We start from the raw sequence: 22331 nt of genomic DNA on the forward strand, positions 1-22331 counted from the left end.
AATCTGGAGAAACGCACGCATTTAGTTTGTGTTGCTAACCTATAAGGTTTTTGAAAATCACCATTCCCGTCAGGTTTGACTTGCCCATGATTCAAGCATCTTCAGAAACATCCTCTCTAAGCTGTCTAAGCTGAGGGAGTGTGGTTTACCTCCATTCAGTTATGCCTGACAACTGAAGGGAGGCAGTGCAGACTGAAGAGTTGTATTTTTTTTAAAGCTTTTATTTATTTTAGAGAGAGAGAGTGGGGAAGAGGCAGAGGGAGAGGGAGAGAAACTCCGGCAGACTCCCCACTGAACATGGAGCCCCACACAGAGCTCAGTCTCACCACCCTGAGATCACGACCTGAGCCAAAATCATCAGTCCCTCAATCGACTGAATCACCCAGGTGCCCACTAAAGAGTTTTAAAAAATTTAAGCATATTCTAGATATCCATGTTTGTAATACAAAGGAATAAAAAAATTTTAACAAAATCTAGACTGTTTGTGCTACCCAGAAAACACTGTAAGAGACCGAAGTTTTAAAAGATTAAGAGTGACCCGCAAACAAGCTTAATGCTAAGAACCAAGGGTGTCTCAGAGCTATGTATCTTCTGTGAATCTACCCCTGACTGTGCTAACCATTATCCGTTACCTGGATTATTTGTACATATGTCCTACTATTTTTTTTTAAATGTCTATGGATCAAGAATAAAAAACTTGATTTTTCATAGTAGCTTTTGGTCACTGGGCTTTTTTTGACCACTTAAAAAAAAAGTTTAATTAGAAAACATTTAATACATATGAAAATAGAAAGAAAAGCACAATGGACCTATACAAATCACCTCGATTTCATAGTTTTCAGAGTATGGCCAATCTTATTTCATCTATACTCCTCTCCTCCAAAACTGGGTTACTTTGGATGAATCATATTATTTCATCTGTAATTACTTCATTTTGTATATCTAAAACCACTCTTCTAAAGTAAATAACTGCAGCATCTTTATCACACATTCAAAAATTAATCACTCCTTGATATCATAAAATATTCAATAATTACATTTTTCTGTCACATAAAATTTTAAGTTTCTTTTCATGGGAATCCAAAAGAGGCTGTATATAACAATTCACTAAGTCTTTTAAGTCTTTCTTAATCTCTGAGTTTCTCCTCCATCTCTTTTTTATTTTCTGCAGTTTTTTGTTGATATTGAAAAAAATCAGGTCATTTGTCTTACCGAGTAGTGTTTTTCAGTGTGGTCTGGTGTTGGTTTGTGACAAGTATAGGGTAAATGTTTAGAACTTATAGCAATTAGACATTGCTGTAACATCCAGGCTTTTGAGTATTATCAGCAAATGTGGTTTGGACTTAAAATTTTGTGTATGAGGCTGTTCTAATGCTGAAGCTAGAATGATAAAACATTCTAGAGTAATTATGAGCATGAAGAAGCTAGTGTCAGAAAGTAAATAAACCTGCTACTTCCTGCATCACAAATGTCTTGGCTATGAAAATATGTCAGCAGAGGGGTGTCTGGGTGGCTCAGTCAGTTAAGCGTCTGCCTTTGGCTCTGGTCATGATCTTGGGGTCCTGGGACTGAGCCTCGGATTGGGTTCCCTGCTCAGTGGGAAGTCTGCTTCTCCCTCTCCTTCTGCCCCTCCCTCCCCCTACTCATGCTCCTGTACTCTCTTTCTCTTTCTCTCTCTCTCTTTCTTGCTTTCTCTCCAATAAATAAATAAATCTTTTTAAAAATGTCAGCAGAATTAAACAGTAAGCTTAGTGATACATGAAAAGTTATGAATTTACATAAAGGCTAATCTGTTAAATTTGAGATTATTGTCTTTATTATGTGATAAGTAGAAGCTGATCATGAACAATAGTTATAGTGTACAGAAGTATGATGACTTTTGAGGGAAAAGTTCTGTCAAAAGTAGGAACTCTTAGTGTTCCTCAAGGTAAGAAGCTAGTTTGGTGGCAACTCTTTAAAAATGTGAATTTCTTTTTTTTTAAAAAAAAGATTTTATTTATTTATTCATGAGAGACAGAGAGAGAGACAGAGAGAGAGAGAGAGAGAGAGAGAGAGGCAGAGATACAGGCAGAGGGAGAAGCAGGCTTCATCCAGGGAGCCCGATGCAGGACTCTATCCCGGGTCTCCAAGATCACACCCTGGGCTGAAGGCAGCACTAAACTGCTGAGCCACCTGGGCTGCCCTAAAAATGTGAATTTCTGTGATATCTTTTGTATTTTAATCATCTTAGTACTCTTGTGCAAAGAAGAAAAGCAATGTGCTTTTCAATGGCAAATAAGATCAAAAGAGAAATAAAAGCTTAGAAGAGCAGAGTTTCAATTGATTGTTATGACATATTCCATAATTATAACCACTGTCAATGAAGAATATCCACATGTGACTTTCTACATATATAACAAATGATCACCGGATATCTCTTGAATTTTATCAAGCATTTTGAATTTAATTTTCCATCAAAAGAAAATCCATATAGAGGAGATTCATGAATCTGGAAGTCCATTTTTTTCATTGAAAGATAATTTAAATTTAACCATATACAATAAATTATTCAAGTTGGCTACTGTAGATTGAAGATAAATTTTGAAAATGCAACTTCTGCTGATTCACTTTATTTTTTATTTATTTTTTTAAAAGATTTTTATTTATTTATTCATAGAGACACACAGAGAGAGGCGCAGACACACACAGGCAGAGGGAGAAGCAGGCACCATGCAGAGAGCCTGACTTGGGACTCGATTCTGGGTCTCCAGGATCACTCCCTGGTCCGCAGGCGGCGCTAAATTGCTGCGCCACTGGGGCTGCCCTGCTGATTCACTTTAGTTAAAAATTAAGAAGTAAATATCTTGAGCTTGCTAAAGTTACTTTAAAATCTGTTCTTCCATTCCTGTAAACACCTCCTTGTGAGACTGTTTTCTCTACTATGATTATTATTATACATAGAAAAAATTCATATAAATATCCTCAATAAGTAGTGTTTTCCTTAATCCAGTTTAGGTCACACTGGTTAATAGATTTGAAGTAAGCAAATTTTTTTAAAAAGATTATTTATTTATTTATTTATTTGAGGGAGGGAGACAGAGACAGACAGACAGAGAGAGAGAGCATGAACAGAGGGGTGGAACAGAGGGAGAAGAAGAAGCACACTCCCTGCTGAGCAAGGAGCCAGACTCTGGCTTGATCCCAGGACCCAGAGATCATGACCTGAGCTGAAGGCAGACACTCAGCCAACTGAGCCACCCAGGCGCCCTGAAGCCAGCTGATTCTAAACATTAAAATTTTTAAATAGTGATATACATAGTGTTCATTCAAAGTGTGTATGTAAGCATTTAATATAAAGAATTGCTACTTTGTTCAAAGCTTTATTTAGCTGTGACTGCAGAATGACAGAAAATTCGGAGTGTAATAGCAATTTTCTATTGTGTATTTGCACATTTTCAATGAATAATGTGCATAGCTTTCCTAATTCTTTATTTTATGTATTTTTAATCTGTAAATAAAAAATTGGGGCTTGTATTTTGTACGTTAATTTTTTTCCATTAATACATTTTTATTATACTTACAAATTTTTAAAAACTGAGAAATAAAAAGGCTAGAAATAAAAAGTCAAGTTAGAAGAAAGCATCCGCATGGTGTCCTTTAACACGTGCCTCTATTCCTCATATTTTCTCTACATTGGTAGTTAGATCTCCTAGAAGCTTGATCAGATTTGGGCTCTTTTTGGGGGATGAGAGGCACAATTGGTGTTATGTACTTCCAACAGAAGGTATACAATGTCTAGTTGCTGCTGTCTCTCTCTGTAATGTTATTACCTGTTGATTGCCGAGATCTATTAATGCATTAAGCAACGTACAGTGATCATATTTCTGTCATTCTTCCTTTATTTATCTCTGTACTTCTGTACTATGAGGTAAACTTTTTCAAAGAGAAACTTCATCTCATTTACTGTTTGATCATCCTGAGGCATAGGAGGCATGGATAGTACAGGACACAAAATCCTTTTGACACTCTCAGAATCCTTGCTCCTGGTGCTGCTTTTCTAGTGATCTCTTGTCATAGAGAAATAGCTCTCACCAACTGTTTTTTTTTTTTTAAGTTTGTATTATAATTCCAGTTAGTTAACATGCAGTGTTCTATCAGCTTCAGGCATACAATATAGTGATTTAACACGTCCATATATCACCAGGGCTCGTCACAACAAATACACTCCTTAATCTTCATCACCTATTTAACCCATCCCTTTGGCCACTTCCCCTCTGATAACCATTAGTTTGTTCTGTATAATTAAGAGTCTGTTTCTTGCTTTGTCTCTCTTATTTTTTCCCTTTCCTTGTTTGTTTCTTAGATTCTACACATGAGTGAAATCATATGATAGTCTTTTTCTGACTTTTTTTTTTTCTAACTGACTTATTTTACTTAGTGTTGTACTTTCTAGCTCCATCCATGTCATTGCAAATGGCAAGATTTTATTCTTTTGATGGCTGAATAATATTCCATTGTATATATTTACCACTTCCTTTTTACCCATTCATCAATCCATGGACACTTGGGCTGTTTTCATAATTTGGCTAATGTATATAATGCTGCTATAAATATTGGACTGCGGGATCCCTGGGTGGCGCAGTGGTTTGGCGCCTGCCTTTGGCCCCGGGCGTGATCCTGGGGACCCGGGATCGAATCCCATATCGGGCTCCCGGTGCATGGAGTCTGCTTCTCCCTCTGCCTGTGTCTCTGCCTCTCTCTCTCTCTCTCTCTCTCTCTCTGTGACTATCATAAATAAATTAAAAATAAATAAATAAATATTGGAGTGCATGTGTCCCTTTGAATTAGAGTTATTGTATTCTTTGCGTAAATATCCAGTAGTGCGATTGCTGGATCAGAAGGTAGTTCTATTTTTAACATTTTAAGTAACCTCCATACTATTTTCTACAGTGGCTGCACCAGTTTGCATTCCCATCAACAGTGCATGAATGTTCCTTTTTCTCCATATCCTTGCTAACACTTGTTTCTTGTGTTGTTGATTTTAGCCATTCTGACAGGTGTGCAGTGATATCTCATTGTAGTTTTGATTTACATTTCCCTGATGATAAATGATGAAGAGTATCTTTTAATGTGTATCTTGGCCTACTGGATGACTTCTTTGGAGAAATGTTTGCTCAAGTCTTTTGCCCAGTTTTTGTTGGATTCTTCTTTTTTTTGAGTATTGAGTTCTATAAGTTCTTTATATATTTTAGATTCTAACCCTTTATCAGATAGTCATTTGCAAATATCTTCTCCCATTCAGTAGCTTGCCTTTTAGTTTTGTTGATTGTTTTCTTCTGCACAGAAGCTTTTTATTTTGATGTAGTCCTGATAGTTTATTTTTGCTTTTGTTTTCCTTGCCTCAGGAGACATATCTAAAAAGAAGTTACTATGGCTACTGTCAAAGAAGTTACTGCCTGTGCTCTTTTAGGATTCTTATGTTTTCAGGTCTCATATTTAGGTCTTTAATCCACTTTGAGTTCATTTTTGTATATGGTATAAGAAAGTGGTCCAGTTTCATTCTTTTGTATGTTGCTGTCCAGTTTTCCCAACACCATTTGTTGAAGAGATTATCTTTTTTCCATTGCATAATCTTGCCTGCTTTGTTGAAGATTGATTGATCATATAAGGGAATCCCTGGGTGGCTCAGCGGTTTGGCTCCTGCCAGTGGCCCAGGGCGCGATCCTGGAGTCCCAGGACCGAGTCCCGCGTTGGGCTCCCTGCATGGAGCCTGCTTCTCCCTCTGCCTGTGTCTCTGCCTCTCTCTCTCTCTCTCTGTGTCTCTCATGAATGAATGAATGCATAAATAAATAAATAAATACATAAATACATAACTTAAATAATTGACCATATAATTGTGGGCTTATTTCTGGATTTTTTCTTCTGTTCTGTTGATCTGTGTGTCTGTTTTTGTGCCAGTACCGTACTGTTTTGATCCCTACAACTTTGTAACGTGACTTGAAGTACAGAATTGTGATACCTCCAACTTTGCTTTTCTTTTTCAAGATTGCTTTGACTAGTCTCGATCTTTTGTGGTTTTATATAAATTTTAAGATTCTTTGTCTCACCAGGTGTTTAATGAGTATCTCCTCTGTGCAAAGCACTGTGGAGGCAAGTAAGGTTAAATAAGAATAGGATATGGTTCTTTAACCTTAAGAATTTTTTGTGTGTCATTTTTTGGATCAGCTCTGACACCTAAAATTCTTTAAGGTCATCAGTGTAAGGAATTCAGTGCTAAATCACTTCATTCCACAACTTTTCCCTATAAAGGTAAAAATGAGCTGCAGTCATTCCTAATTATAGCTTTTAATTTCAACTTCATAAGCTAGTGTCCTTTTTTTCTTCCTCTTTGTCTAACAAATTTGTATTTATACTTGTTAAAAATGGTAACACTGTGGGGAGAATGGGGACTTCATTTGCCCAAATGAATATTGTTTAACTGTTGAATCTCAAATTGCCAAATATGAATTTGTTCTTGGGCTTTTTATGGTATCTTACATTCAGCTTGTCTGATAATGGACAAAATTCAGGTCACTAAATATCATGGACATGTAAGACTATCAGACATGACAAAAGCAAATATAATGTGAATGTTCCTTCATACCATCTTGTAAAGGAATATAGACTATCTTTTATCTTTATTTTTTCAGATTGCCAACTATTATTCCAGGAACAAAATACTGTTTTGCTTTATAAATGTAAGAAAAATAGCATCTATAGGGGGTCTTCCTCTTCTACAGAGAGAGTGTCCTCACTCTTCCACAGGGTACCATTATGAGGGTTATGCCAGTTTCTAGGTATATCTATATGAAATAACCACAAGATGCTTTTGTGGACCTACTAGACATGGTGACAACTTTGTCACGTGGAGTCCATAAGCCTCTGCTCCAATTGGAAAACTACCATTTTGGTCCCATAGGATCAGAGTCAGCTTAGACGCATAACCAACATGAAAAATCTGGCATTCCACTTTCCTCAGTGCCAACAATCCTAGTAAGTGGTTCCATGTCCTTTTGTAGAAGGATCAGTGAAACCTTTATTGTATGAGCTTTGTGGTAGTATTGCAGGGTTTTTTCCCAAGAAGACCTAACCTCTTTTCAGTCAGTGGCCTGTAAACCTATGAATTACAGCAACTGATATCAACCTTCTGCTCTCAGCTGACTCTTTTTTTATACAAGTCAAATAACATCCTAGTCAATTGTCTCCTCATCTTTCCCATGGCCAATCAGCATTGCCATAGATCCCTTCCAAATGGCCAAAACCTCTTGTTTGCCAGTGTGGCCTTGTCGGCAGTTCTTATATTTACATCCACCTAGCCTCTGATGGTTAGTTGTCACAGCCTGGCCTCTGCGATTTTGGAATCTTGTCATTTCCCATTAATTCAGAAGAGCCTTATACTATGGCAGCATCTCCTATAGTCAACTCTGGTCAATAGAGAACATAACCACTGGACTCCTTCATATTGCCCTTTATCCCTTTAGTGATCAGATCTTCCTGGGATCATGTTCAGACAGTGAGTGCTTCGGTTCATAATAAATCCAGTCTAGTGCACCCATGTTTTTGCCTTTTGACTCCTCCCTCAACATTCTGCCAAAGCTGTTCCTACATCCCTATTAGCCTCTGTAGGCCATGACTGTGCCCAGACTTCAAGGAGCCAGGCCAGCTTCAGGTGTCTGTGCCAGATACTAAGCCACAACTTACAAGAGAGTGCTTTTGTGTCAATAAATTCTCATCAGTCTAGCCTGACATTCATCCCATTGACCTTCCCTCACCCATGTGTTCCCTCAGTTCCATCAGTACAGAACAGTGGAAACTGAAAGTCCTTCGCTATGAATCTAGTTCCTGCAAGAGCAGGGACTCTGTTTCCTCACATGGTGTGGAGACCTGACCCTAACTATTGGCTGGGGTGGAAGGATTTTGAAGAAGAGGAGTATCACTTTAGGAAGCAGTTGCCTCAAGTGAGGTCTTTTGGTCTCCTAGCAAGAAGCGGCAACTTTCCTCTATCAAGTAAAAGTTCCTTTAGGGGTTCAAAAAGTTCAGGGGGGATTTGGGAGTTCAGAATTCTGGAACTTGTCCACAAAATGTTCCTATGGCAAGTCTCAAGGGTGGGTGGCTCCATCTGTGTAAAATTCCCACACCTCTACGTTGTGCCAAGAGATATGCTGAGGGAGTCCCACTCTGTAGTGTCAAAGAAACTGCATCCTCAGGTGAGGTGCTGCGTAGGTCTCTGGTCTGCAGTTCTGGTTGGAGCAGCAGTCGCTTAAAAGGTAAAGTCAAGGGGATCCCTGGATGGCTCATTGGTTTAGTGCCTGCCTTCTGCCCATGGCATGGTCCTGGAGTTCTAGGATCGAATCCCACATCGGGCTCCCTGCGTGGAGCCTGCTTCTCTCTCTGCCTATGTCTCTGCCTCTCTCATGAATAAATAAATAAAATCTTAAAAAAAAAAGGTGAAGTCAAGAGAATGATGAAGTGGTATATACAGGTGCCTGAAACAAGGGGTCTCCACTAGAATTTATTTACAAGAGGAGCTCAGAGAAATACATCATTTAAACCCAGAACTTCCTGTGTGACAGATACATTCACAGGGTTCACAGAGGCCCAGTTCTTCCAAGTGTCTCAAACCCCAAAAGGCATACTAACTCTTGAGGAAAGCAATATTGAACCAGAGTCAAACATGGTTGTCTAATGCCATAATAGCAATAATAATAGTCGTTACTAAAAGCTGGTATCTATGTCATTCTAGATTCATTATCTTATTTCTGTAACATAATGTTTCTATTATCTTATTTAACACTATCTTATTTAATGTTCATCACCATTCTATCACAAATAGATAATATATCCATTTTACAAAAGAAGCAGCTGACATTCAGAGAAGTTAAGTAGCTTTTACATAGTAAATTAACCAGTAAGGAGTGGATCCTAAATTTACCTGGCTCCAACTTACAACTTATAAGCTATGTTGACACTCAACAAAGCCATGAAAATTTAAGAGAAGTAATGTATATACTAGCCAAAATTTTATACATATGTAAATAATTTATACATACGTAAATACTTTCTGAGAAAGGAACAGTACAGCAAGCCGATGATGTAAAAACACCGGTAAAAAAGCTGAGGGTCCCCTGGGGTGTGATCCTGTAGTGGGGCTCCCTGCAAGGAGCCTGCTTCTTCCTCTGCCTGTGTCTCTGCCTCTCTCTCATGAATAAATAAATAAAATCTTTTTTTTAAAATTTTTTTCAATTTTTATTTATTTATGATAGTCACACACACAGAGAGAGAGAGAGAGAGAGAGAGAGAGGCAGAGACATAGGCAGAGGGAGAAGCAGGCTCCATGCACCGGGAGCCCGATGTGGGATTCGATCCCGGGTCTCCAGGATCGCGCCCTGGGCCAAAGGCATGCGCTAAACCACTGCGCCACCCAGGGATCCCTAAATAAATAAAATCTTTAAAAAAAAAGCTGAAAGCAATGTGATGATTTTTTAAAATTACATCAAACTACAGTTAGGAAAAGGTAAAAGCAAAAAAAAAAAAAAAAACCACTAGAAGGACTAGAAGGATGCTCTTCTTCTGTAGGATCTTACTGTGATTGATGTTCACAAGAGGAGCAGTCCCAAAGACCATTAAAGGGATACCCCCTGCAGTCAGTCTTTCTTCATTTCTTGCTAATTATAGAATAAATTTTGAACTGTCACCCCTGAAGTATTACTTTCAAGGAAATTTCTGGTTTATGGAGTACTGTTGGCATTGCTAAAACCATTAACTAGAAAGATCCTATTACAACTTATTATTTGAGGGATTAAATATGATGTGTTCCAGCAACAAACTGAGGCAGGTGTAGGGGGCAGCGGTTGTTCTGGCAAGAGGTGAATCTTGGAGATGGTATTTGAGGGGTGGCATCCTACTCAGCTGATTCTCAGCCAACAAGGACTTCCTGGCAGCAACTGCCTGACAGCTTATCCTTAGGAACTCTGGAGACAACTCTTGCATCCCTGTTATTCTGCTTGTTGATATGTCTTCCTTTATGGCAGGATTTCCCCCCTTTTAACTGAACAGCAAACCTCACTTGTGTAACTCCTTATATATTATATATATCAGTTATGTCCTTTAGTGGGTTTGATAGAAATAATTGATGAGTGTATCCCGGGGGATGTCAAAACGTGCATTTGCTAGGAGCCAGTTTCTACTATTTCTGCAAACATTAGCATCATTACTAGGCACTTTCTATGTGTGATCATTGTGACAAAAAGTATCATCTTGAGTATCCTAGTTGTCATTTGAGATCATTCTTTTATCTCCATTTTACGGAGGAGGAGACTGCAGCTCAGAGGGCTTAAATGGCTTGTCCACAGCATCATGCATGTAGCAGCTGGAGTCAAGTCCATGGCTGTTTTATGTCAGTGCCCTGGTCTGAACTTGACATTTTAAAAAATGGAGATATACTTCATATATCATAGAACTCATCCTTTTGAAGTATACAATTTAGTGGTATTTTCTATATCCACAAAGTTGTATAGTCATTACCTATTCCAGAACATTTCTATCACCCCAAAAAGAAAACCCATACCCATTAGTAGTCATTCCCCATTCTCTTTCCCTGTGCCCCCTTCCAGTCACCAATGTCCTTCCTGTCTCTATGGATTTGTCTATTCTGGATATTTTATATAAATTCAAGTATATAATGTGTGATCTTTTATGTCTGGCTTTGTTTACTTAGCTTAATGTTTTTCAAGGTCCATCTATATTATATAGGATATATCAGTTCATTCCTTATTTTATTATTTTTTTTAGAGAGAGAATGTGTCTGCAAGCAGTGAGGGAAGAAGGGCAGAGGGAGAGGGGGAGAACGAATCTTAAGCTGATTCACATGGTATGTCTATGACTTAATTGGATGTTTACCTGAGAAAACTCTGGAATCTTTTTCAAATATGAAAGTAAAATAAGGTAGTTTCTGTGACAATGCTTTAGAAGACTATCATAGTATGGAAAAGCAGGCTCCTGGAGGGGATTTTTCCTTTGGAGCTTTGTTAAGTGTTTTTGTAAAACTGTCCAGTGACTTGAAGTGCTTTGTAAAGCAATGTGATCCTGATTCTTAGTGTGTGGGCCAGGGAGCACATGATTTACAGAATAGTAATTATGCTTCCATTTCCATTTCCATTTCTCGTCTTTGGAATACATCCAACTACTTTTTAAGACTAATTTGATAAAAACAAGTCGTGAACTAATGAAATACTGTTCTTGGTGTCCTCTTCTTTCCATCCATTGGGCATTTGATGTGGGCCCAGTGGGTGGAGTGAGTTTCTTCTTGGTGGAAGGAGCAAGGCAGCTGTCCGGGGTCAGCATTGTCTGCCAGTAATTTTTCAGTTAATGATATTCAGGCAGTGATAGTTCTTTTGCTCTGTAACGTATTTATAAAAAATAACAAAAGCAAACTAAAGATTTGTTCCTCTTACATGATTTTTTGAAGGCATAGACTGTCTCTAAGAGTGGTAAGGAATAGACAAACCCAGTGCCCCTCAGTTCTGCGTGGGACTCTCATGTGCCTTATATGATTCACATAGACTGATAGGATACATGTGATTGTGAGAAATATGCATAGAAACATCTGCTGAATTTGAATATACATATGCATGCCTATGACCCCAAAATTCTATTCCTAGGTAGACTTGGCATATGTGTCTTCACCAAAAACTATGCATGTAAGAATATTCAAAGCCACACTGTTTTGAGTACATGAAATATAAAACTACCTGAAAGCCCATCAATAGAATGGATAAATGAATTGTGGCGTATTCACACAATGGAACACTACATAGCCATGAGAATGATTAGAGTACAGTATGGATGAATTTCACAAATGTGAAATGAAAGAAGCCACACAGAAAAGGATAATTCTATTTGATTCCATTCACATAAAATTCAAAATTAGGCAAAACTAATCCATGTTGTTAAAAATCAGGAGAGTGGTTACTCCTGGGGGTGAAAGTAGAATTAGATGTGCATGAGGGGGGCTTCAGGGATACTGGTGATTGATTTTGTTGATTAAGGTGCTGGATACATGGGTCCGTTCTGTTTCTGAAAGTTCAGATGTCCCAGCAACATTTTACTTTAGTATTAAAACTAGAGGGACACCTGGGTGGCCCAGCGGTTGAGCGTCTGCTTCAGCTCAGGTCTTTTTTTTTTTTTTTAATAAATTTATTTTTTATTGGTGTTCAATTTACCAACATACAGAATAACACCCAGTGCTCATCCCGTCAAGTGTCCCCCTCAGTGTCCGTCACCCATTCTCCCCCACCCCCCGCCCTCCTCCCCTTCCACCACCCCTAGTTCGTTTCCCAGAATTAGGAGTCTTTATGTTCTGTCTCCCTTTCTGATATTTCCCACACATTTCTTCTCCCTTCCCTTATATTCCCTTTCACTATTGTTTATATTCCCCAAATGAATGAGAACATACACTGTTTGTCCTTCTCCGATTGACTTACTTCACTCAGCATAATACCCTCCAGTTCCATCCACGTTGAAGCAAATGGTGGGTATTTGTCGTTTCTAATGGCTCAGGAATATTCCATTGTATACATAAACCACATCTTCTTTATCCATTCATCTTTTTTTTTTTTTTTTTTTTTTTTTATCCATTCATCTTTTGATGGACACCGAGGCTCCTTCCACAGTTTGGCTATTGTTGACATTTCAGCTCAGGTCTTGATCCCGGGGTCCTGGGATCGAATCCTGCTTTGGGCTCCCCAGAGGGAGCCTGCTTCTCCCTCTGCCTGTGTCTGCCTCTCTCTCTGTCTCTCATGAATAAACAAATAAATCTTTTTAAAAAATCAAATAAAATATTGCTAAACATTTTGCTAAACCTGATACAGACTGTAGAATTATAAGACATAAATTCTATTACAAGGAGTCCCTGCACTGATTTAACCAATACCCAGTGAACAGAGATTGAGCTGGGTCGAATATTTCTAGCTGGGGGAGGGGCGGGAATTGGAAGGGATTGCCCTTGAGTGTGCTCCCCACCTCTTCTTATCAGTAGCTGCATCCTAGCTGTGGTATGCTCATGGTCTTTTCATGTTGTCCTTCCTCCTGCAGTCCTCCCTCTCTCCCCTTTCTCCTTCGTTTTTCTCTCTTGCCCTCTTCCCAGTGTGCTCTTTGTTTGGACATTGGGCTAACTGATCGTCAAAGAGGCAATCTGCCTGAAGGTGGAGAACACATGGAACTGTTTCGGGGAGCAACCCCCTCTCCCCCAAGGAAGGGCTAGAGTGGGTCTGTGGATTCTTCATAGGGACTGAGTCCCAAAGAAGATCGGTGGAAACCTGGGAACAAAAGCTTCACCTATCATAGCGAATCCAGACCTACCCTTTGATGAAGAGAAGCACAGCTTCAGTCCCTGAGAAAACTATCAGAAGAGGGAGGGCACAGGCTTCACCTGGGACTCTTACCCAGAGGGTCTCATGCTTTGTAATTTCTCAAGTTGACCCTGTCTCCTGAAGACTGGTGAAGCTCAACTAATTAAATAAATTTTCATCATGGAAATAATTTGACCATGATAATAATGAGAAATTCCTAAGAGACCTGACTATTTTAAGATTGTTTAAAACTCTTGGGGACAGATATCTCTGGGACTAATTCTGGGCGTGTAATAAGCAATTCAAGGTCAGTGTCATTTCTGTTCTTGCTGCCTTCACTGTAAGAACCTCTTTTCCTTGTAAAGATGTGGCCAAATTTTAATTTCAAATAATGGACCATAACTGATGCTGATGACAATTGGGCATGTTTGTCATGTGATGCAATTATTAGTAGCAAAAGAATTTAGACCAGATTTGCTATGGTTAATCTATGACTGAAACTTAAAATATGAACAATAACCAGTGTGAGAGAAAGTCTGAGCTGGGAAATAACCAGGGGTAGGAAGAGACTGAATGTGAGGAGAGCTGACTTCAGGTGGAACATTCCACGGAAGCTTGCCCTCCACCTAATAAATAGATCCTCACCTTCCTGGGATGCAGAGTCCACGAGGTCAGAGGCCATCTTTCCAAGCATGTACATGTCTGATTGTCGGTGTGTGATGGCCCGACTATGGGGAGAGGCTGCAAAGCCTCCCTGATGGCCAGCTCCACTTGAAGTCCTAATTCTCCTCCTCTGTGGGAACACTTGATCCTAGCAAAGGTCTGTGCTGAAGCCAAACGCTGTGTCATGCTGTGTATTGAGCAAGGCCAAGGGACCAAGCTCTCCTTGGGGCAGCCACTGGGAACTGTAAAGAAGAGGTAGGAGGATTAAATGATGGAAAGAGTTTGGAAATCTAATTGGAGAATTTAGCCTCTGGTTGACTTTATTCATGTGCACACACAAACACACACACACGCACAATATTTCCTGAGTGCTTACTCTGTGCCAGGTGCTATGCTAAGTGCTTGTCATCTACTCCCACAGGTAATTCTTTCAGCTTCCTGATGCAGCCAGTAGCTACTATTATTATCCCCATTTTACAGATGAGGACATTAAGGCCCAGGAAAGTTATATAGCCTGCCCAGAGTCATGAAGCACACTCTGTGGGTGGAGTGTTTAAGTAACCTTCTTCTTCCCTTGCTTCTACTCACTTCTACCTCAGCCAGTCTTAAAAGGGAATTGAGATGAGAAATCTACGTGTGTATAGTCTTCTGCAAACACTGGTGTGGAAACAGTTGATTATTGGAAGTCTCTTTTTGTAGGTGATGCACAATATTACTATTGCATCACATCTAACCCAGTCATGCTTGCTGAAAGTTGCAGATTTTGAAAGAGCTGTTATTACAGGGGATCCCTGGGTGGCTTAGCAGTTTAGTGCCTGCCTTTGGCCCAGGGCGTGGTCCTGGAGTCTCGGGATCAAGTCCCATGTCGGGCTCCCTGCATGGAGCCTGCTTCTCCCTCTGCCTGTGTCTCTCTGCCTTTCTCTCTCTCTCTCTCTCTCTCTGTCTCTCATGAATAAATAAATAAATAAATAAATAAATAAATAAATAAATAAATCTTTTTAAAAAAAGGAAGAGCTATTACAGAAAGTCATGTGGATTAGGGGAAACAGGAGTTGGGAAGGAGAGGTGGTATCTATTTCAGTATCAGATGGATATTATGTTAATACTTCATCAACTGTACAATTGATCAAATTAGGATCACTCCTATGAAAACTGAGTCCAGCTGACTTAAAAACAATAATTTCTGGAAGATTAGATAGCAGACCTTGATAAGTAAAAGCAATAATTGTGCATGCTGGGGGAATTTGAGTGGTCCTGCAAGGGTCATGGGCTTGCTGACCAAGAGACCTCCTCCAGCTTTGAGAGAAGGCCTCTGTTCTCTGAGGAATATAGTGGAAGAAATAATGCTGTAATTATAGTGGCAGGTCCCTGCGATGTTTACTTCTGAGTAGACACTCCTGTTAATCCCAGACTTCCTTTTCCCGTATTTGAAACTATGTCTGTGGGCTTGCATTCAGACACTTAATTCTTGGCTGGCAGAGCAACTTTATGATTGAGACTTGTGTGTGTATGTGTGTGCACACGCTCACACTGTGATACAGAATTGGGAACTGAAAGTCTAATGTGGCTCTCTTTCAGTTCAGCAGTGTTTCCTGCAAGTGCTTCCCTACTGTGCTAGCTCCTTCTTGAAAGAATGAGTGAAGGACATTATGTAGGAGTATGTAGTCAGTAGACACTTAGCCCCCGGAACCTGACTACCCCTCAGACAGTAGCAAGGGACCATTTGGTTACAACAGCACTGTAAATGTTGAAGTGACATAGTAGAGTCCTGGCTCTTGGCCAGGAGAGAGTGGGTGAGTGACATTGAAAAGGAAGCACAGCTTGTGATTGTACGTGACCCCGACAGGTAATTGACAAAGAGTTATTGAACATCCATTATGTATAAGCATTTGTGTTATTTTCCTGTGGCTGCTGTAACAAATCACAATTAACTCGATGGCTTAAAACAATAGGGAGTTATTCTCTCACATTCTGGAGGCCAGAAATCTGAAATCAAGATGTCAGCTGGGCTGCACTCCCTGTGGAAGCTCTAGGGGATAATTCTTCCTTTCCTCATCTGGCCTCTGATGGCTCTAGGTGGCATGTGTCCTCATCACTCTAATCTCTGCCTTTGGGGTCACATGGCCTCCTTTTTTTCTGTTTTAAGACTCCCTCTGCTTCTCTTCTAAGGATTCACATGATTGCATTTAGAACTCACCCAGATAATCCAGGATAACCATCTCTTCTCAGGATCCTTAACATAATATATCTTTTTAAAAAAATAATTATTTATGCATGAGAGACACAGAGAGAGAGAGGCAGAGACACAGGCAGAGGGAGAAGCAGGCTCCATGCAGGGAGCCCGACGTGGGACTCGATCCTGGGTCTCCAGGATCACGCCCTGGGCCAAAGGTGGCGCTTAACCACTGAGCCACGCCGGCTGCCCCATTAATATATCTTTTGTTATATAATTTACCACTCAGGCTCTGGGGATTAGGACATGGACATATCTTTTAGGAGGGCCACTATTCAACTCACCACAGCATTCAATGATTTATTTGGATAGATGGAAAAATTAGAGCATTGACTTGCCCATAGGAGTCTATGATCCAGTTGTATAAGCATAGATGTGTTTATTTATTCAGCAAGTATTTACTGTTCATACGTCATGTACCAGGCTGTGTGATTTCATTGGATTTACAGAAAGGGATGAGACACAGCTCCTCTACTGGAGAAGCTGACTCTAGAACAAAGACATGGTAAACAAGGGTACCCCTAAAGAATTTCAGTTTCATGTGGTCTAGTGTTTGTATGGATGTACTCAAATAATCACAATCCAAAGACCAAAAATAATTTTTTAAAAATAGTAATCATTAACTTGTTCCTTTTTAAAAAATTAAGGGAAACTCAATTCATAAACTCCCGGTAATAATTTTCATATCCCTTTTCCTCCCCCTAATTCTCTCATATCCCACAGTGTTTAGAAGCCAATTGTTTGCCGCCACCCTCCAGAAACTCTTTTAAACTCTTTTTCCTTTCTCCATCCTGCATGGCACTTCTTTTCTCTCTCTCCCAGCTCTTTGTTAAACAGAGTAGCTTGGCCTCCCTTGACAAGTCAACCTTCTCCTTTCCCCTCTCTGCTGACTGTCCTGTAATTCTGCATCCTGAAGTCCAGAAGCCTCTCTGGCTGGGACAGTGTCCTTAGAAGAGTAGCTGAATGGGGAAGGCTTTTTAATCAGAAGGTAGGAGGGGAGGCCAAGAAAACTGACATCACACAATTGCAGTCCAGTTTGGTAAATACTTACAATGAGATTTAAAAGTTACATTATTTTATATTAGCCTCTTTTTAATGTTTGCAACAACCCAATGGGTAAAAACTGCTATCCTTTCTATTTTACACATGAGGAAATGAACTTAGATTTATTAAATCCAAAATAAGTAGTCAAGTCGGATTTGAGCCCAGGCTACCTGGGATTTGGGCCTTGGGAACCTGGAATATAGAGTAGCATTGGAAGAATCTTCTGTGAGAAGGAAACCTTGAATCAGGTTTGAAGGATAAGAGTTTGGAAAAGATCTAAAGAGTATTGTAAGCAAAAATGGCAGGACGGTGCTTTTCAGGTTCTGAATACCTGTGTGGTGAAGCCAGTGTGCAGAATGGATGGGTGGGAAATTGAGGTAACACCAGGCCATGTGTGGACTTGTGTCTCATGGACTTTGTTCTGGGGGAACCCGAGTCACTGAGGGTTATTAGAAAAGGGGAAGCATGATCACATTTGCTGTGAAAAGAGCATTCTAAGAGTGATGATATATATTGAGGTGGAGGAGGGGATGGGCAGGACTTGAGACCAGGAGAGTACCATGGGAGATAGCTTCTGCATGCCAACTTTTCTCCTGATTAGCAGTCTCTATAGCCCCCATATGGTCTGGTCATAGAACGCTCTTTGACCAGAAGCACAAAGGATGAGAGGTCCATAGACAAAGGCAAAATAAGTGGCACCAAAGACCTAGGCACCACAGCCGAGCAGACTATTGCCTGGCAGATAGGCAGTGGTAATGACTCCTCCAGCATTGCAGCTCATCTGTCTGCAATTTCAGTCTTTGCCATCCTGAAATGAATTAGAGAAGTTTCCCATTACTCCCTTTCTTCTACACACAGAAGGGAGAACTTATCTCTTACTTGCTCAGTGATCTTCTAAGCCCAGTCAGAGGAGAATTTAACACTGTTGGCTCAATGGCTCTCTTTCCTGAGGGTCAAGTTTAGTAAATCCTGACAACAATCTGGGCAGGTTATATTGATTTCTACAAAGTTAGCTTTTATTGAAGATATATTTTGAGCCAAAGTATACTCACTGTCAGAATCCCGAACATTAGTCTGGCCTACTTTTCCCTTGGTAAAAACTCATCTGCAGCAGCAGATTCCATTACACAAGCTGAAAAGTACTTCACCTTTCTTATCCCAGTTTCCAAGTTTAGATAATCACAGGCAGAATTTCAAGAAATATCATTAGCATGCAGTTGGAGATCACTGTGATAGTTCAGGTAAGAAATGACGACTTCCTAAATCAAAGCAAGTGGCAATGCAGCTAGAGAAGAGAGAATAGATCAAGGAAAATTTAAGCAACAGCCGTACAGCCATGCTTATATTTACTGAGCACTGTCTATGTGCCAGGCATTATATAGTGCGTGTATTATCTCATTCAATCTTTGCAACAACCCAATGAGGTAAGAACTGTTATTCTGTTTTATACATGAGAAAACAGGCTTAGAGTCATTAGAAATTTACCTAAAGAAATTTACCCAGAGCTGGGATTTGAGCCCAGCAAACTGATCTCAAAACTCTCATATTTTTTAAAGATTTATTTACTTTATATGAGAGAGACAGAGCATGAGTGAGAGGGGCAGAAGGAAAGGAGAGAGATCCCAAGCAGTACTCTATGCTGAGCATGAAGCCAGCTGCAGGGCTTGATCTTATGACCTTGAGATCACATCCTGAGCTGAAACCAAGAGCTGTCACTTAACTGATGGCACCACCCAGGCACCCCTCAAAACTCTCATTTTTAATCTCTGTGTATTACTGTCTCAAATCAGGAGGAGTTGGTAATTTATGGAATGTGGGAGCGGGGGAGGGAGAATTAGAGGAATGGGAGGAGTGTTCCAGATTAGGGAAACAGGCAGATAGATGAAAGATGGAGCTGGTCACCAAAATGGGGATGGAGGAAAAGGAATGGGTTTGAAAAAAGGATGATGATTTGGTGTGAATATGTTGATAGGGGACATCCAAGTAAGATGTCTTTAAATGGTTGAGTGCTTAAAATATGGAGCTTCAGAGAAAGTGATTGAGGCTAAAGAAGTCTGTATCTAGGCAGCAGAGGAGCATGTGGGCAGCAACAGCAGGGGGTGGGGAGGTGGGTAACTGAGATTTTCTAGAGAAGAAGATGAGCAGAGAAGGCAATCAGAGATAGAATCTCAGGGACCTGCATTTGGGGACCCGTGAATGAAGAGCCCTTGAATGAGAGAAAAATAGTTCAAGGGATGGTAGGAGAACAAGAAGAGACTGTGTCACAGACACCAAAGGAGAAGGAAGTGTGATGAAGGGATGATAGCAGTGCCTAATGCAACAGAGAAATCATATAAGGTAAGAAGTGAAAGTTACCATTCCATTTGGCAATTAGGTCAATGTAAAATCAGCTGGTGGGAATGCAACACGTTAATAGCCATTTTGGAAGACAGTATGGCAGTTTCTTATAAAGCTAAACATTTTCCTAGCATATGATTTACTAGTGGTATTCCTTAGTATTTACCAAATGAGATTTAAAAAAAAGAGAAGTGCGACACACAAAAACCACATCAATGGTTTGTTTATAGCAGCTTTATTCATAATTGCTAAAACTTGAAAGCGATGAAAAGGTCCTTTAATAGATGAATGGATAAACTGGTACATCTGTAGAACGGAATATGATTTAATGATAACAAAAGTGAGTTATCAAGCCATGAAAAGACTTGGAGAAACCTTAAGTGCATGTTACTAAGTGAAAGAAGCCAACCGAAAAGGTTGATTGATTCCAACTATATGACGTTGTGAGAAAGGGAAAACTATGAGATAGTATTGAGTTCAGTGGCTGCCAGAAGTTGAGGGAAGAGAGGGATAAATAGGTAGAGCATTAGGCCAGTGAAACTATTCTGTATGGTACTGTAATGGTGTATACACCTCATTATACATTTGTCCAAACCCATGGAACTATACACACAAATAAGAAACCCTAGTGAAAACCATGACCTTCAATTAGTAATAATGTAACGATATTGACTCATCAATTATAAAACATTTTTCACACCAATGCAGAATGTTAATAATAGGGGAAACTGGCAGGGGGCTTTGGCGGGGGGTACATGGAAACCCTTTGTACTTTCTGGTCAGTTTTCTGTAAACCTAAAACTGATCTAAAAAATAAGATCTATTGACTAAAACAAAAAGAGGAAAGGAAGGAATAAAAGAATAAACAAATGAAGAAAGAGAAAGAAAGCCATGTGTATACAATCTTGAAAGTATAACATATACTTATACGTTATACCTATAATTATAATAAATCTAATTCTTAGAAATCTTGAAGTCTACGTTGAGTCAAAATAGGACTAGTTTCTCTTCTGTTTACCAACTTCTAGAGCTGCCCATCACAAATGCAAGATATAAACCAAACTTTGGCATGATATGAACATTTTTTCACAGCTCAACTTTGCAGCGTGATCTCTGGGTCATCACCCACATATTATGAGCTTCAGCTGCAACAGTCTCTTGCTTGTCTTTACCACTCATGATGTGTACTTCAAGACTACTCTGCCTTTTTGCTCTTGCTGTTTCTTCTACCTATTTCTTCTCCCCTTCTCTAGCTAACAAAATCCTACACATCCTCCACCACCCATCCCACACCTTCCCTTCTCTATGAGAACTTTGTTGATTCCTTTTTTCACCTCTAACACACTAAGCAAGAAAGATCCCTTCCCCGGCTTCTATACTTCTTTGTGCCCATCTCTTCCATAAGTGCATAGTATAGTACAACATCAACAACAAATAGATTAGTGAGAAAATTGGAGTGGAAAGAAGACTGATAAAAGCAGATTTAAAAAGTAGGTGGGAGAAATGTATGGATAGAAGGTAAAATATTGTGTGGGGATTGGTCTTGTAATTTGGCATTGCTTGTTTTGGTTTGTCTTTAGCATTTGTGGTTTTACCCAACTGGGATTGAGGGTAGCAAGAAAATTCTGGAGTGGCTGTGGCGCTGTCCAATGCTTGCAATGCTGATGGACCTGTGGCACTGGGTAGGATCTGTCTCAAGATCGGTAATTCTTCTCTCCCAGGAGCCTTGGTCCTCTGTTTTGGGGATGGAGGGAGGGAGGAGAATGACTATATCCATTTATTATCTCTCAGAGGTTCAGGAGCCATAGCCTGCCTCATCTGTGGGGGAAAGAGAAAAAGGTTTGCTGACTTGGTTGACACTTCCTTTTTCTCATGGGATCCACGGGCTCCTGAAGATGAGTTAATGACTAGAAAAAGCAATTAGTTATTAGTTTTTCTTTTCTTTTTTTTAACTAAAACAGTTGACAATTTTATTTTCACATTTCACAATACAAATGAAAATTGCCTTTTTTTTTTTTTTTTGTCCCACTATTCCCCTGCAGAAACTATTCTCTCTTTGATAGGAAGGGGAAGCAAGTCTTCCTTGTCATGCTGTTAGAAAACACCCAGAGTCACAGCACCATGATCTCCTGGTGAAGTAGAACAAGTAATATAAAATGAATATAAAGAGGTTCCTGTCTCTCCTTATCTGTCTGGTCGAGTCATTCCTGGCCGAGTGGGTACCATCATGGGACGAGCAGGAGGTCTCATCATTGGGGGCCCAGGCATCATTGGCATATGGCCTCCCATAGGTGGCCTCATTCCAGGAGCAGGTCCCACTGGCATCATCCCAGGAGGAGGAGGGCCCGTCATTGGCATCATGGGAGGGCCCCCCATATGGGGGGCTGGCATCATACCAGGGCGAGGAGGACCCGTTGTTTTGTCGATCAGGCTCTGAGCCTGCTCTTCCATCCATTTCTGATAGTAGTCTTTCACATTCTTTGTGTTTCCTACCACTGCAGGGTGTCTTTCTCACAGATGGAGAGTCATGGGTGAGGTATGTGTCGCAGTAGTCACAATAAAACTTAGGCATGTTGCTCTGCAGGCTGTTGGCCACTCCGTCCCGCGCTGCCCCAGTTATTAGTTTTTCTATCATCCACTTAACAGATATTAAAAGCTAACTATTCCAGGAACCATCCCAGGCACTG

At 40.1% G+C, this 22331-nt stretch overlaps 1 pseudogene; it reads right to left on the reverse strand.

Annotated features, from left to right (window-relative positions):
* Positions 1-21678: 21678 nt before the first annotated feature.
* On the reverse strand, positions 21679-22270 carry LOC140595470 (U1 small nuclear ribonucleoprotein C-like; annotated as a pseudogene).
* Positions 22271-22331: the final 61 nt, after the last annotated feature.

This window comes from Vulpes vulpes, chromosome 1 (genome assembly GCF_048418805.1).
Source record: "Vulpes vulpes isolate BD-2025 chromosome 1, VulVul3, whole genome shotgun sequence".
Lineage (NCBI taxonomy): Eukaryota > Metazoa > Chordata > Mammalia > Carnivora > Canidae > Vulpes > Vulpes vulpes.